Source organism: Pelecanus crispus, chromosome 21, assembly GCF_030463565.1.
Source record: "Pelecanus crispus isolate bPelCri1 chromosome 21, bPelCri1.pri, whole genome shotgun sequence".
In the NCBI taxonomy this organism is placed as follows: domain Eukaryota; kingdom Metazoa; phylum Chordata; class Aves; order Pelecaniformes; family Pelecanidae; genus Pelecanus; species Pelecanus crispus.
Genome location: NC_134663.1, coordinates 2,058,246 through 2,073,923, shown reverse-complemented (window position 1 = coordinate 2,073,923; position 15,678 = coordinate 2,058,246).

Genomic DNA, 15,678 nt, shown 5'->3' with positions numbered 1-15,678 from the left:
GGACCAAGAACTGATCATTATGAACACGGACACGCAGCAGCAGCGTCTTTTTGAGGCCTGTGGCTGCTGTTAACACAATGCATTTCTATTCACTGTGTCTGCGGTACTAAGAACCCCAGCAGCCCAGCTATAATTTCTAAAGCAGCAAGAACAGCTTAGGAGCTCAAATATAAAGTCAGTGAGAGTTGGGTGCCTAATTCCTTTCAATCTTCTTTCTAATTCCTAGCCTTAGGGCTTTGAGGAAGTGGCTGGTTTGATTTGACGAAGAAAAAAGCTGCTCCATTAGCAGGTCTGATGTTTGAGAGGTTTCTTTCAGCCCGTGATGAATCCCAGCACCCTCCATCAGGCCACACTTGCTGCTAGATCCTATTTTCCCTTCAGTGACATTATGTCTTAAACAGGCTTTCACTGTAATAACATTTGCAGTAATGAAATCACCCGGCTGTACGGTCTTCTTTTAACAGCAAAAATATCTGAGTTGGCTACAAAGGGAGATTTAAACATCACAGAGAATGTGCTGTATGTGTCCATCAGAAGATAAGGTTTCTCTTTGTTGATGAATGATGAACGGAGACGCAAGGGTGACTGCTGGGTGTTCGGAGCACAAAGGCTCACCACGGCTCCTTGAATAGGGAATGAGGAGGCTCGGGGGGGGGAGCGGGAATGGGACAAGGGAGAGACAGCTAATACAGAGAGTTTTTAAAATCCCATACCGGCTATAGGGCTCCTAAAGATGTAACAATGGCAAGGCACTAAATTTGCAAGTGAAATGAATCAAAATCAACTCCTCTCTTTCCTTCTGAGTTCAGGGTTTGCTCTCTAACAGCAGCTGGCTGTACAGGATTGGGAAGCAAGGGAGGAAAGGATCTCTAAACTGGGCGAGAATGATCCAGCAATGGTGCTCTAGAAAGCTTGCAGAGGTCTCAGCAAGTCAACAGTTAAGGGATATTAACTTCAATATCCAAAGATCCAGACGAGTGGCATGGCTCGAGTTCACATTCCACCTTTCCAGCACTCCCTAACCCAGGTGGCCAGCTGCCTTTTACAGCCGTGTCAAGGGAGATGTGCCTCTAGTGCCCATTTTGAACAGAGCGGGGACCCACACAGCCTGCATCTCTAACCACCCTCCTGCCTTGGCTGTACAACAACAATCCGCTACAACCTTTCCATTGCGTATGCAAGTTAATAAGCAGGATGCCCCTGAAGTCAATGTCTCAGCACCAGCGCGAAACAAGCCCAACTGAGACCAGAATCTACATGTGAACTTCGTATCTGCATAGGAACCTTTAGCTCATTATGACATGAAACATGTCAGCAGGGGGGAATAGTTACACTGGGTCAACCCAAAATGAACAATTCAAGTTAACAAACTGCAACAAAATGTCTTGCCATTTCTAAATTGTTCATTTTCTTAGAACAAATGCAGGCACATTGGTTCTCCCCAGCAGACATTCTGATTTTCAGTGCATGCACTCAAGATTATGCGGGCCTGATTTGCTTCAGCTGATTAGACCCCAAACTGATGTTTCAAATTAGATTGACAGGAATAGTCCTCCTTTTGAAAATGTGGCTGCTTGATTTCATAGTATGGGAATTCTTTCCTGCTTATGCCCAGGAAAGCTCTCACTTGATTGATTGATTTATTCCAATAAAAAGCTAAAAATTCCCAGTTCCATCAAAGCCAGTTGTAAAACTCTCAACATCTTAAAGACAGGATTTTACCAGTACACTTAGCTGTGCCTCAGGGTTGGGTTTTTTTTGAGAAACAGCTCTGTCAACGACTTGAAAGGTTACATTAGAAACCATTACATTTCACTGCTGGCTCTTAACGGTAACATGACTCGCACCTCCAGCGTGGCTTTCCATCTGCTACCGGCAGAGACAGTAATGTTACAGTCAACATGGAAAGTACTCATGTTCCAAGGAGAGGATAGTAATAATGAAAGAAGGAAAACATATTAGAGCTGATGATTTAGCCCGAGAAAGGGCAGATCATATAATCTGATAAGCCCTATAGCACAACTATGAAAAGAATAACCTTTCCTTCGCAGGAATGTTTGCTGCAATGGGAAGAGGGACCAATTTTCCACCTCTGTTTTTTTGCAGGAATGTTAATTCTAGCAAAAGAAGTAAAGGTCATGAAGGACAAAAGATTGGGAGGGGGTAAAAAACAAACCTCGTCCTCCCTCCCCAAAGACCTGACAGTCTGAGCTGCTTTGCCTAATAGAAAGAGGCAGCAAAGAACATTTTGGCTTTAATAATTCTAATTATTCCACGGTATTGTGAAATGAATTAGAAATCCAAATGAAATCAGCGTCCCATGGCACTAGAAAATGTACAGTCACAGAATGCAGGTATCTAAATCTATCCTGAGTTCTGTCTTGCATAGACAAGACAGAAAATAATGGAAAATATGCTCAGAAACAGGAGAGAAAATTAAAGTCCATACTTCTGCACAGTGACTGCTGCAAAGACACGCAGGGAGCTGAAGCAAAACCAGCCCCGAACCTAAGCCTCCTGCACACCACTCCCATGCCATAGCTTTCCTTTTCCTAACTTTTCTGTAACTGATGAGGATGTTTCCCACTCTGCCTTCTCCTGACGGATATGCAGCTGTGAGTTCTTGGCCTGGAAGTTACAGCAGCTATCTGTCCCTCAGGAATGGAGCGCCTTCAGAGCCAGGAAATGCCAAGGGATTGGACACTTAACACGCTGTGAAATCCATGAAGATTTGATGCAGCCTCAGGGGCATCTGTGGGGCTTCCTTGGAGACACTACCCCACAGGAAGGATCTGACTGTAAGCAGGGAAGAAACTCACTTTTATTTACAGTAAGGGAGCAGAAAATCCCCAGCCCTTATCATAAGGCCCAGCTTTAACCCTGGGCACAGCATTCAAAGACCCAGAAGTCTTTAGCAGTTGTTCATGAAACAGGTGAGCAGGAAGACAATTCATACAGCCACCTATGAGAGCTAAGGACCAAAAATAGACTTTCTCATAGAGGCAGCTATTTATCAGTATCCTCATCCATCATGCTGAAGGATGAAAGACCAAATAAATGACCCTGCCACTGGCCGCTATTATTCCAGTGCTGCACAGAGGAAGGCAAATACCTTGAAAGAACTTGGCTGAGCCTGGGAGGCCAGAGCCTGTCTTGCATAAAGCACTGGGACTAATGGGATAGGACAGCAGGTAAACAAGTGTGGCCAGGTGAGGCCATCCTAGTGAGGGGAGTCACTGCTGTGCAGTGGCTCTTGGATGATTTATACTGCCCAGGGGTGGAATGAAGCTCCCCTTCCAGCTCCACAATGGGTTTCTCACCAACAACAGTACTAACCTGGCCTCAACAGACTGTTATCTCCCCACGCAGACCTGGGAGAGCTGGTGCTTGAGCAAAAGCCATTGCTCTCTATTATCCTCAGTGGAATAACAATGCAGAAGTTGTGGGATCTGCTTGACTGTGGCCACCCCTGTTCTGCCAAGGGGTACTTTTACCTACCATTGTCCAGCCCTCCTTTCACAGCCAGTCCTGGAGCTATGGCAGAAATCCAAAGAGCAGCCATCAATGCAGGACCTGCCTTTATCTTCTCCACACACCTGGCAGGTATTCATGGAAATATTCTCACAGCTGAGGTCGATGGTGCTTTAGCAAGGGAGGAGGAGTCACCTGCAGCAGGTGTTCAAATGAATGCCCATGGGAAAGAGGGACAGCAGCAAGTGCTGCCATCCCCATCATTAAAATACAGAGAATGTGACACAGAGACACTAAAGGAGAAATCCACAAGGATAATTTGCTAGGTCCTAAGTGTTACCAGATGACTCACAAAGGGAAACTATCTCACTCCTGAGTCACTGCCTGAAGGACCCCTGCTCTGTTAAACTGCCTTCCCTGCATATGCACAAATAGCTGCCCGGGGCTGTGTTGACCACACTGTTAGATGGTCCCTGTGTGCTTTGGGCAGTACCAGTCAAGCATTGCAAAGTCCATCTATCTTCATGTTTCTTGCTTTCAGTGATTTACCATGTCACATGGAAGCTCGAGGCAGAGCAGGAAATTAAAGCAGAGTTCCCAGTGTGACCCCCTTCTTTGAATCCCTCCTCACCACACCAGTGGGCTTATGCAAACTCACAGGGAGAAAGCTCAGTCTGTGCGGTGCAGCTTGTATGGCACTGAATGCCTAAAGGAGAACCAGAGCAGTATCAAAAGGCTTGGCTGTACTTGTATGACAATTGGCTCTTGTATTTGCAGGATCACATTCTTGAGCTATGTGGTACACATGCACAGTGGGAGATAGTGCCTGCCCCAAAGAATTTGAATGTAAGTAGCCAAGGAAGCATAGAAAGGAAACATTTCTGCTTTACAGGTAGGGAACCGAGGCAGGAAGAGATTAGCTGATTTGCACCATTCACCTAAGAAGTTTGGCTCAGTTCAGGAAGAAAGCAAGCTCTCCTAAGCCAAAGCGCTTACCTACCATGACCTCCTTGTCAGTCACCTGGAGACCTGACTGCAAGCACCTGCCATGGCAGCGCAGGCCAGCAATTCAGCGGCATCCTCTGCTCCCTCTAACACAGGCCTTAAGATCTGCAGCTCGGCATCTTGCAGTCCCTTTCTTGGCTTTACTGCCATCATACATTGACAGATACTTTATGAGCCTGGGGACCCAACTCCTTCTGTTCACTTCAAAATCACTTTGCTGAGCAAACGGAGGAAAGGGGTGAGCAGAGCCGGTGCATCTCCCAGGCAAGGCTGGGCTCTTTTGGATTGAATCTTTTGTTCTTTTCCCTCACTGCTTCTGCTGGCTTTGGCGATCTTTCTTCATAAGTTTCCCAAAAGTGACAAGGGCAATTTATTATGTGCGCACAAGGCCTTGGGAATCTCCTGGAGACATATCATTCCTGCTATTACCCTCCTCACATGAGGAGCTGTTGTTCTTGTCAAGCTCGCTTGCTTCCTCCCTTGCAAAGAGAAGAAAGGATGCTGGGGATTTTTCATTAATCATTTTTACACCGAGAGCTGCAGCTCCCGTCTGCATTCTGATCACTTCTGATCTCTGGCACCATTTTTCATGGTAGCACTTATGAGGATTGTTTTATGCTGCTGGTTCGAGGTGCGTTAATGACCAACCATTCAGTGTCCAGAGCAAAGCCTTAAATTTAATGTACACTCCAGTGGGGAAAATCTATTACAGCTATACATTTTCTTTCTTGCTATTCTTCTTCAACGAAGGTGCCGGTTTCAAAGAGTGGGGGGAGTGAGGGGGAAAGGCTGGCAGGAGGAGTTTGGTTTACGGTGAAAAGGAGGGAGAAGCAAGCAGAGGTTTCTGCACTTGAGCGAGGGCTCAAGTGGAGCTGTCGTGGTTGAAAATTGGAAGATCCAGTCAAGGAACGGCCAAGTGGGAAGGGAGAATATTGCCAAAACATAGTGATTTCAACTGATGGGAGCTCAGCGTGTCCTAATTTCTGGTCCATGAGGTAAAGCTGCTCCTGACAGTGTGCCAGGGTCTCTGAGGCTTATCTCTGACAGACTGCTTTTCTTGTGCATTGGGACAGCACCAAGCGCAGAGCGCTTCCATCACAGTCATGGCCTCTTCACACCGATCTCTCAATGTAATGGAGCCGGTCCGCAAGGTTACACAAGGCTGAGGCTGGATTAGCTTGGTCCCTCAGGCTCTGACGTCTTCACCTCCCTGGGCATTCCCAGTTTCTAACAATTGCACTTATGAGTCCAATAGGTGATTATTAATAATGACAAAAATGCCTAAATTCTTCTGTCACCTGAGCTCCAAGTCCTTTAGAAAGGCAGTAGGATCAAGCATCATTCTCCCATTTCCTCTCCAGAGGATGGTGAAAATGTGCTGTATCTAAAAATAACACTAAAACTGGACCTTAAATAAGTCCCTTCCTTTTGCTGTGCCTCTGGACTCCTCCCAGCTACTGTCTATTTTGTGTGCTAATTTTCTGCTGGCTCTCTCTGCAGCAGAACATCAGAGCCTGATCCTGGCATCTGCGATCAATGCCCGTTCCTTAATGTGCAAGTACTGGCACCTCTGTCCATGCAGAATTAATCTCAAATGTAATCTTGTCTTTTTACACAAGGGTCTGGAACTGGCTCCTACTCTGTGTGTGCGTGGCTGAATACACACTGCATTGTAATTCAGACCCTTTGACATCTCATTTTAATACAAAAAGCATAAAACATAGGAGCAAGAGATTGGAAAAGACCTTCTGGACCATGAAGTTCAGCTCTTCAAGAGAAAATCTCATTCATACTCTATCAAATTTTCTCTTAAAACTGTTAGGCTTCCTCTTCTGCAGCCTTTAGTCCAGGATCAGTCTTTCCAATGTGTAGAAATCTCTCTAATTTCCAGCGTAAGTTTACTCACAGTGAGGTTGCTCTTATACTAACAGTGTCCTTTAGCTTAAATAGCAACTTGAATACTAACATTAACAATAATAATAGTTAATTACGAGCCTAGAGGGGCTGTTGCTGGGACCAAAAATAACCCTTGTAAGCCCAATGTATTCAAGCTGCAGGACAGTAATAAATAACATCTCAGGTTCGTTGGCAACAAAATGGCTTGTCCCAGTCAGAGAGATGCTGCAATGAGTGGAAAGTGGTGAGGCAGGCTCCTAGGGCACTGCTCAATGCAGGTGCGGTCGGACAAAGAAAAATGCAAGGAGGAAAGAAAAGAAACCTTATTCCCCTGTGTGGAGCAATTTACAGACAGCTGCTTGGTCCCCTGGGACCAAGCGGAGAAGGAGAGAGAGAAAGACCTTCTTGCTGCCTTTCAGGCTGGACCTACATCAAACTCGTTAATGTCAATAGGAGGGAAATTGAACCGAGCTTTGTTGTAAGCCTAATGAATCCTTTGCTGGTTACAGTAAATTTATTCTTTTGATTTCCCTTTCTCCCCCTATCTTGTTTCATGTGGGCTCCCCCCCCCCCCCTTTATTTAATGTTCCTTTTCTGGCAGCTTCTTCTTTTTATTTCTCTCCAATTTAAAACGCAGTTAAAAAGCTGTGGTTGTTTCCAATTAAATACCCCCTTTGGGATTACTAAAACACACACACTCACACACACACAAAGACCCCCTCTTTGATTGTTTCCACGGCAACATATTTAAATATCTCATTCACGGTGTCCAAGTGAAGAGCTGAAAGATTTGGAGAAGCTCTTTCTTTTTCTGCTCCCTTACCTCCCTCCTCCCCCAAATTACTCATGCTATAGCTGTAACTGGTGTGATACACATATTGCACTCGCCAAGCTTTGGCTAGAATACAGAATATATCTGGAATACATGTATTCCTCCTGGAATTCCAGAGAAGGAGGAGAATTAAGCCAATAATATATGTCTTGCAATAATGCAGAGCTATTGTAATTTCTTAGGAATGGTGGGAATGATAGGAAAGTATTGTCAGCAACAAGACAGGTCAAATTCTGCCATTCACTAAAATAGCATATCTACAAAGTAACTCCCCTGGGAATCGCAGGGCTGTGTTGGCATGGAGGTGGTTAATAAAGAAGTGGAAAGGGGCTGATTTGGGATGACGCAGTTAACAGGAAACAATGGCAAACTATAGGCAAGGAAACTAATCTTTTGAGATCTGTGTCTCCCCATCAAAGATACAGGACCCAGCTTCCCATTTACTCCTCTTGCATTGTAACACAGATCTGTATCTGTGAGCTTTCTGTGGGGTTATTTCCGAGACATTCTGGTGGAGTGGGACCAAGTCCACAGCAGCTTCCCCAGTGAAAATAAGGTCCCAATTTGGCAAGATGCAGTCAAGACACCTTTCTGAAAGGTGGGGTAAGGAACACAGCCTGCCTCTTCCCTTGCCGGTGGGCAAAGCAAGTTGCAAGTCCTGATTCTGCCCTCACTTCCCTAATGTGTGCCAGATTCCCAGTAAAACCAGTGAGAATCTAAAGGAGACAACTGGTCCTTCAAACACAGATTTGGGGAAATAAAGGAAGTTTCTTGCTCCTTTTCAGCAGAGAGGTCTTAGAGTTGAATGCAGAGCCTTAGTGAGAATAGCAACCCAGTCACTGGAAATGCAAAGTCTGTGAAATTCCTGTGCTGAGCTTTCCAGCACAGTCTCAGCAATTGCTGGAAGAGCCAATTCAGTCCATTAGTGCCAGAAGTTCACTATTTCTCTGCCCACAAAGTTCTTAGAGAACACAAAACTACAGTGATTTTTCTGCCTGAATTTTTTCCGGTGTCTTGTCACATATTTCTGTAGGAAGTGCTTACATTTTCCTTTCCTCTGTTGGCTCAGCAATCTGCTCTGCGTGTGCACACAGCTTGCTCTGTTGTCCTCCTCCAGTGCAAATATCCCAAGGATGTCCATTCCCCACAAAGAAGTTTGCCTGCAAGTGGTCTCTGTCAGCTTCTTTTGCAAGGTCTTGGAGAGGCTGGACAGACTGCAGCTGGTATGGTTTTAGCTGTTCATAGCTCCTAGCTTCTTCAGGATGGGAAGCAAAGCTCAGACCTTTCTGCGGCTGTGAGCAGGGCCATGTACTCCTGAGGTGGCCGCAGTCAAGTGTGAGTTTGCGTAGTGGCGTATTGGTGTGTGCAATAAGGTGTGTCTATGGATCTGGTGGCACTTACATATACAGAGGGCCATGGGGACACATCTGCTCCAGCTCCAGCACTGCTAGGTGAAGAGAGAGGTAACACCAGATCTTGCAGGTGGCCAGGTGTGTTCACAGCCGTGACCTGCACATCACAGATCCACGCACACATGTGTAGTGCTGGATCTGCCATTTGCCTATGGACCTGGGCATGAGCAATCTAAAAAAACCCACTTTAAACACAGACGTGAGCAGGCTGGGAGGAAACTGCAGCACCTGCTGTGCCCTTGACATTTCCCCCTTCCTTCTCTGCTGAAGAAGCTGACTCCAGTGTGAACTGGTTGCTTTGCAGCTGTTAAATATTAGTTCTGCTTTAACAAAGGTGGTATTTTATCATTAAGTGTTCTGTCTCCAAGGAGGGAAAAAGCCCAAAAGCAAAAGTGCACGAGTCAAATCATCACTGCAGTAATGAGTGGAGGACTCCTACAAGGCACTCATTTTACCTGCTGTTCTTTTCCCTTTCTATTGCTTTGTGTTCACTCACTTCTTCACTGCAAGAAACACAGCTTCTGGCTGAGCTTTCCATACCCACACAATTGGCCAAATTTAAGGTATGAAAATTTATCATGCAGAGAGGCAGGTTTATGTGTGGCCAATACAATTCCTGCTTGCTTTTGAGTGTCTCACAGAAGATACGGCCTCTATCTGTCTGTTGCTTTTAAACTGTTTGTCTTTTGGAAACAAATAGTGGATGTAAACATGCAGTTTTCTTTTCAGAGGGAAAATATCTGACCCCTTTGCGTTTGGTCATGCAGACTGGCATTCTTTGCAACTGCAGGCCTGTGTTTCTTAATCTGTGAGGTTACAAAGCAGCATGGGCTCCGGGGCTGTCTCCAAAGAGCAGGGAAGGGAATAATGAACTTAGCAGACACGTGGTCTCCTTGGCAAAAGAGCTCAGCATCCAACATGAGCTCTTGAGCGACCTGGCTTCATACTTGCGTTCCTTAATGGAAGCAAAACAGCTCTGAAACTCTTTCCCCTCCTGGGCTCCTTCCAAATCCTGCTGAAGTCAATGCATCAGAGCCCAGGACTCCTCCCAGCCACTGCTGATTTAACACAGAGTCCATCTGCAGTTTTCATTTTTCCTTATTCTTCTTTGTCCTGAAAGCTTTGAGGCAAGAACAACTTTCAAGCAGATCTGGAAAAACTCCTTAGAGATTAGGGCTTTACAAACCTCCTGATTAATTTTGCGGAGGGTGTAGTAATGTTGCCTGGTTTTGCTATTTTGTCATGGGTCTCGGCTCTGATTTTTTTCTTACAATTTTAGTGGCTGAATCATGGCAAAAACATCACCAGTTCCATTTTTCTTAAAAAAGGAGAGGGGGAATGACAAAAGCTTGAAAACATGAAGCAAGAGCAACTTGAAGAATCAGAAATCAGAAGATGAAGAAGCCACATGTATTATAGCATTGTTAAATTTGTGACTTTTTAAAAAGAGATCAAAATATTTCTGGATGATACTCCTAATTTCTCAATACTTAGTAGAGACCATAGAGACTTGTGAAACAGTTCACATTTGTAAATATTTTATTCCTATGACTAAAATCCATGTGATCCAAGCACACATTGCTCCATGTTCTAGTACAAGGACTGAATAATAAATGACTATGTTGGAAACTACCTGGCCAGAAAACAGAACAAAACAGCTTCAGTGTGTATTATCTGACTATGAGAAGCGAGATGCTGGTGGGAGAGAAAAGGAAAACTGGTGGTTCATCATAGATCTACTCAGGGAACTCTGTAAAGACAGGCATTTCGCGCAACTTTCCCCTTCACCTGTTTTATTCCATTGCTGGGCTGTCATTTCAGCAACATCTTTAACAAAGGAAAACCCTCTGTGGAGTCAATAGTAATTATAGGAATTTATCACAATTGCCAATCAAGGTGTGTTGGAAAGACTCATCTTTCTTGTTTAAATTAGCTTTCACTGCACACAGACCACAAGTTGTCTTTAGGAAATCAATTGCAGGAAAATTACAGCTTTCATGGTGTTACATGACCTCACCAGCCATCTTGCAGCTTAATTCCTCTCCTCAGATACTCGGGTGGCCTCATACAGCTGTTTTCTGGAGTAGAAGGGGACTATAGCCCTCAACACAAAGCCTGAAATAATTCCCTATGCTGCTGAATGTAGTGAGGATATCAAACAAAAGGCAGGCTAACCTTGGCCAGTTTTGTAAATGAATGTGAGAAGAGAAGGCCCTGGCCACGTTTATGCCTTGGTCTGGTTTGCTGCCGCAAACCATGCTGGCATGAATTCTGCCTTTGGCTGTGCTGATACAGCTACCATTTTAAATGGAGACAAAGCTGACACACCTCAAGGCAAAATTCAACTGTGTGCGTAGGTGCAAATGCTTCCTCCTAGATGATTAATGAACATTTCTAAGAACTTCATTCTCTGCTGATAATGCTGCCATGAGGAAGATCCTCAGCTGCTAAATATCAGCTTGAGATCTGACTCTGTAGGAGAGCAAAGGTAAGCAATTCAAACCAATAAAGGGTTGATGATTTCATTCTGCTGATAAGAATCTATATTCCTGTCTCATCCAGAGTTATTCTGCCACCCACATACTCCTATTCCTAGGTTTTGGCCAAGTACATATGTCAGAGACTATATGAACCACAGACTGATACACTTGAGAAATGAAATTAGATCATAAAACTGCCCAGGGATTGCTGACTCCTTCTCTTGACCTAGCTCCGCATTTGGAAACAATTTATTGCTTGAGTTTTACATCTGAACGTGCCCCTTTGTCTGAAGAAGAACCCTGGCTTGTGCAGACTGAGTGAGACTGGGACCACCTGTAGGGTAACATCAGAAGAAAACAACAGGGCCACATCAAACCGTTCCCTGATTCTGTCTTACATTGCCATCTGAAACGAGTATCTGTTGCAATCAACAGGAATCTTTCCACTGACTTCACTGGCTTTCAGTAAGATTTGCTGTGTGTAAAGGATTTTAAGTATCTAACTGTCATAGATTTCAATAGCTGTTAGGCACGTAAATGAATTTTAAAATTCTAGGCTTCAGTGATTTTTACACTGGTGTAGCCTGTTAACTTTCAGTAGGGTTATTCCTGTTATACATTGCTGTGGGTAAGCTAAGGAGAGTCGTCACAGTTTACCTGTAAGGCCTTGGGCAGCTCTGGGATGTATCCTGTGGTCTAACACACCAGCGGGGGTGATGCCGTCATCCCCTGGAATGGCTCCTTAGCCTCGTCCCGTTTCCTGCTGCTGCTGCTGCCGCTGCCGGCACTGCTCCTGCACGATGCTCGTGATCCCATGTTTACTGATTGGCTCTTGTCTGATTCTGACACCTATCCTGGAAAGGGAGTGATTAATTAATAGGGCTCATCATTTTACAGGAGCTACATAAGCAAATACCTTTCCCCACATCTTTGAGTTTTCAGAGTGCAGTTTATCCTTCTAAGGTACCTAAGTGACAGCTGCCTAAAAATCATACCGATGCCTGGCAGCTCAAACAGGAGACTGCGCTGTGTCTACTATTGTGTTAACAGAAGTAAATGCACTTAACAACTTACCTTTCCCTGGCACAATATGGAGCCTGTCATTTGTGGGGGAGTGGTGGAGCTGTGAACACACTGGGGTGTTATGAAAAAAATAACTTGGGCTCCAGCCCTGCTGACAAGAGTTGCTCAAGGGGAAAAAAAAAAAAAAAAGGCAAAGCAGTTGATATTTAATGGCTTAAGGATCAGGAAAGACACAGGGTGAAAAATAAAATGGAGTTTATGGAATAATCACTCCTATGCCCGCTTGTCTGTTCCAGAGGATGAGCCACATCAGGTCTCATAAACTGTCACAACTGATGGAGTGATTTAAAATTGCTGTGGAGCAGTATAAAAGGAATTTAAAGAGCTGTGAATAATTACTATTGTGGGTGGCTGCGGGCTGTGCAAGCAGTGACCTGCAGATGAGACAAGCTCTGCACTGCTGCTAGCACTGTAGCTACCAGTGAGGTTTCCTCTTCTCCCATCTGGAAAGGTGACTGCAGACAGTGACAGTCCTGGAGAAAATCTTAACAGGGACTGTGTGCAGCACGCACAGAAATAATGCTCCTTTTATTTACTCCCACGCAAACTGGGAGTCACTCCACTGAGCCAGCGCATTTGTGCTTGTGTATAAATCTAGCATCAATTTTGCACAGATGTGGTGATGTTATGGGTAAAAATGAGATGTTGGAGGTCTTTGTCTGGTTCCTGGCCCTACACCCAAAACACTAAATGAGGCACTGAGAGGTAAACCACCAACTGTGATGCCGAAGTTCAGGACAGCAGTGAGGGATGCACATCGCACACTACTTAGGGGTGTAATATCAAGTAGTAATGTTGTCTCCTAGAGATGATTTCTGCAAGAATTGCAACTACTTCCCTCCACTGACTGTAGGGGCAGTTCCATTAGTGATCTGTCTCAAACCTTTGTATAATCTGGATGCTGTTCCCCATTACATCCCAGTACATATTGAAGCCTTGATAAGATACTGAATTTCAGCACAGCTCCATTCAGTTCTCCTTTGATGCTTATGGGCAGTCACATGCACGGCCTTGTTAGCAGGGTGTCAAACCTGAACCATTCTCCAGCGCTGCCCTCCTGTGCAATCCTGCAGCCTGTTTGCTCCCGCAGCTTTTAAGCCCGTAAACTCGCACCTCACACATTTTTCACTGTGTATGTATGAGACCTCGTACTGTAGGTCTTGTTCTCAGCCAGGGCCTGCAAACACTATCATACTATAAATACTACTACAAATCTTGATGGTTTCTTCAAATCCATATAAATACAGAGCATCTGCAGGTCAGGTGCACAAAATTATAGGCTCTGTTGTGTGATTTCTTTCTCAGTTAATGAGGTATAAAGCAAACCAGTACTTTAAAAGGGGTCTGATAGTTAAAGGAGCTTCTCAGCAGCAAACGTCTGGAGGAACACTGTGACCTTGGATTATCTGCAACATTTCCTTGAGCTCATTTTGGTCCACAAACCAATCCCTCAAGCCCCACCTCCTCCCAAAGTCTCCACTTCTTGCCGGCAAGGTCTAAGCTGGTATCTCCTCCTAATTAAAGTCAGCAGACCTGTAACGTCCATTCTGTAAACAATTTCCAATTCAGCGGTGTGGAGGTGGGGACAGACACGTTATATATCACTGGAGATGAAGAGGACTCCACATTTCAAAGGGGGGAGGGGAGTATCCAAGGGATGTGAAATTAAAAAGCCAGAACAGAAGAGGCTATCATTTAAATTCACCGGTTTCAATTTTGCAAGGTGCTTCTTAGCTGCTGCTAAATATGCTGAGAGGGGCTGAGAGATAAATGGGTCAAGCTTAGCCGTTGTCAGCACTCTTGCATCTCTAAATCTCCAGGATCCTTCCATTGCTGTAATTGTTTACTGGTTTCTCACACGTAGGGAGGCATTTCCTGCATAAAAAATAGTACCTTTCTTCTCCTTCCTTCAGTCTCTTTCTTTGGTCAATAGCCACTTAGGAAGAAAGTTTTCCCAGCAGATAGATTACATTTCCTCACCCTAAAATATCTACAAAGATAAAGAGGGAAGGTAAGAAGCAGATGCTTTATGGAGGCTGCTGGGCACACCATGGTCTGACCCTCTCCAGCTCTCGGCCCACGCTGAGGAAAGGCACCGCGGAGAAGGGACGCAGTGACAGATCTGGTCTCGTTCTCAGCAGCTGCAAGACCTGGTCCACACTCGGCATGCCCACAGCCAAGCACCAGGCACTGGAGTAGCCCGAGGGTGTTTATGCAGCATGCAGGCAGGCAGCATTTGCGGTGAATATTCAAGTGGTCTTGGCACTTGCCAAAGCCATGAGGTGAGCTGGTGCAGAACTGAGGAGACCACCGCATTCACTAGTCTCTTCAGCTCTAGAAAATCTGACCCCAGGCCAGTGCTAAGGCACAGGAGCCATCCCCCTCTCAATAAAACGGGCTTCAGGGCTGCGTACAGGAGCTGCCTGGATGCAGCTGCTGCATTTGTGCCTACGGTCTGTGCCCTGGGTTATTACAGTTACTTTGAAAAAGTCATCAGCTGCCTATTGCTGATCACAGAGTATGAGAAGTTATTGGTTACGTATCACTGCCTGCTGTCTCTCCGAAGATTGCTGATTACTCTGATATGACACACGCCGGCTATGGCTGTGCGGGTGCCATGACAACCCCAACACCCTCACAGCTCCATCAGGAGGGGGAGGCACTGCTGCTAGTTGGTCCAAAAAGCCCTTTGCTCGCTTCTGTGAAAAACACAAAACCACAGCAGAAGAAACGCTGGTGTCATTGTAATATAAAGCAGTCAGGGCTCTGTCCAACCAGCAGTAAACTTTGGTAGAAGTGCAGTGGCTGTGAAAAATAGATATAGTGAAGACTGCTGGGGTAGGGAGAAATCTTGAAGTTGCAGGAGAAAAAAGCAGCATGAGATTTGAGGCTGTAGGACCGCAGAGATCAGTGTCCCCAAAAGACTCTCAGATTGGGGCAATGCAGAGGAAAATTTAACCTTGAATTTTTAAGTTAGTACAGGGGTAAAATAGCAAACCAAAGCACACTCCTTCTTGTAACTACTCCTGTTACCCAAATGTGATTCCCCCATCTTTCAAGTACTAAAAAGGTCTCCAGGTCTAGAAGAGCTCTAATAAAAGTTGTTCCACTCCCCCAAGCATCTGCTTCATGTCCTGGCTTTCTCGGCTTGCTTTAAATGACTATCTCCCGCACTTTGTTAATTACGTGATTACAGCATCCATTGACAATGAGAAAATTAAAACTCCATGCTGCCTTTCAGACAACACTTTATTACTCTGCAAAAGAGGCTGAATGCAATTTAGCAAAGCGCTGTGCTGAACAACCGGAATTGTTCTCTTCCACAGGCTTCCTCCTCCACTCCCACTGTTTCCCCAGAGACAGCAGTGTTTGCAGAGGCTTAATAAAGCAGGAAAGAGAGCAGGTGTGAAAGGAAACATCAATTACCATTAGCCCTGACAATCCTGGACGATCCCACCCATGGAGTAGGAGCAATGGCAGTCAATTCTGTATTTCTTTC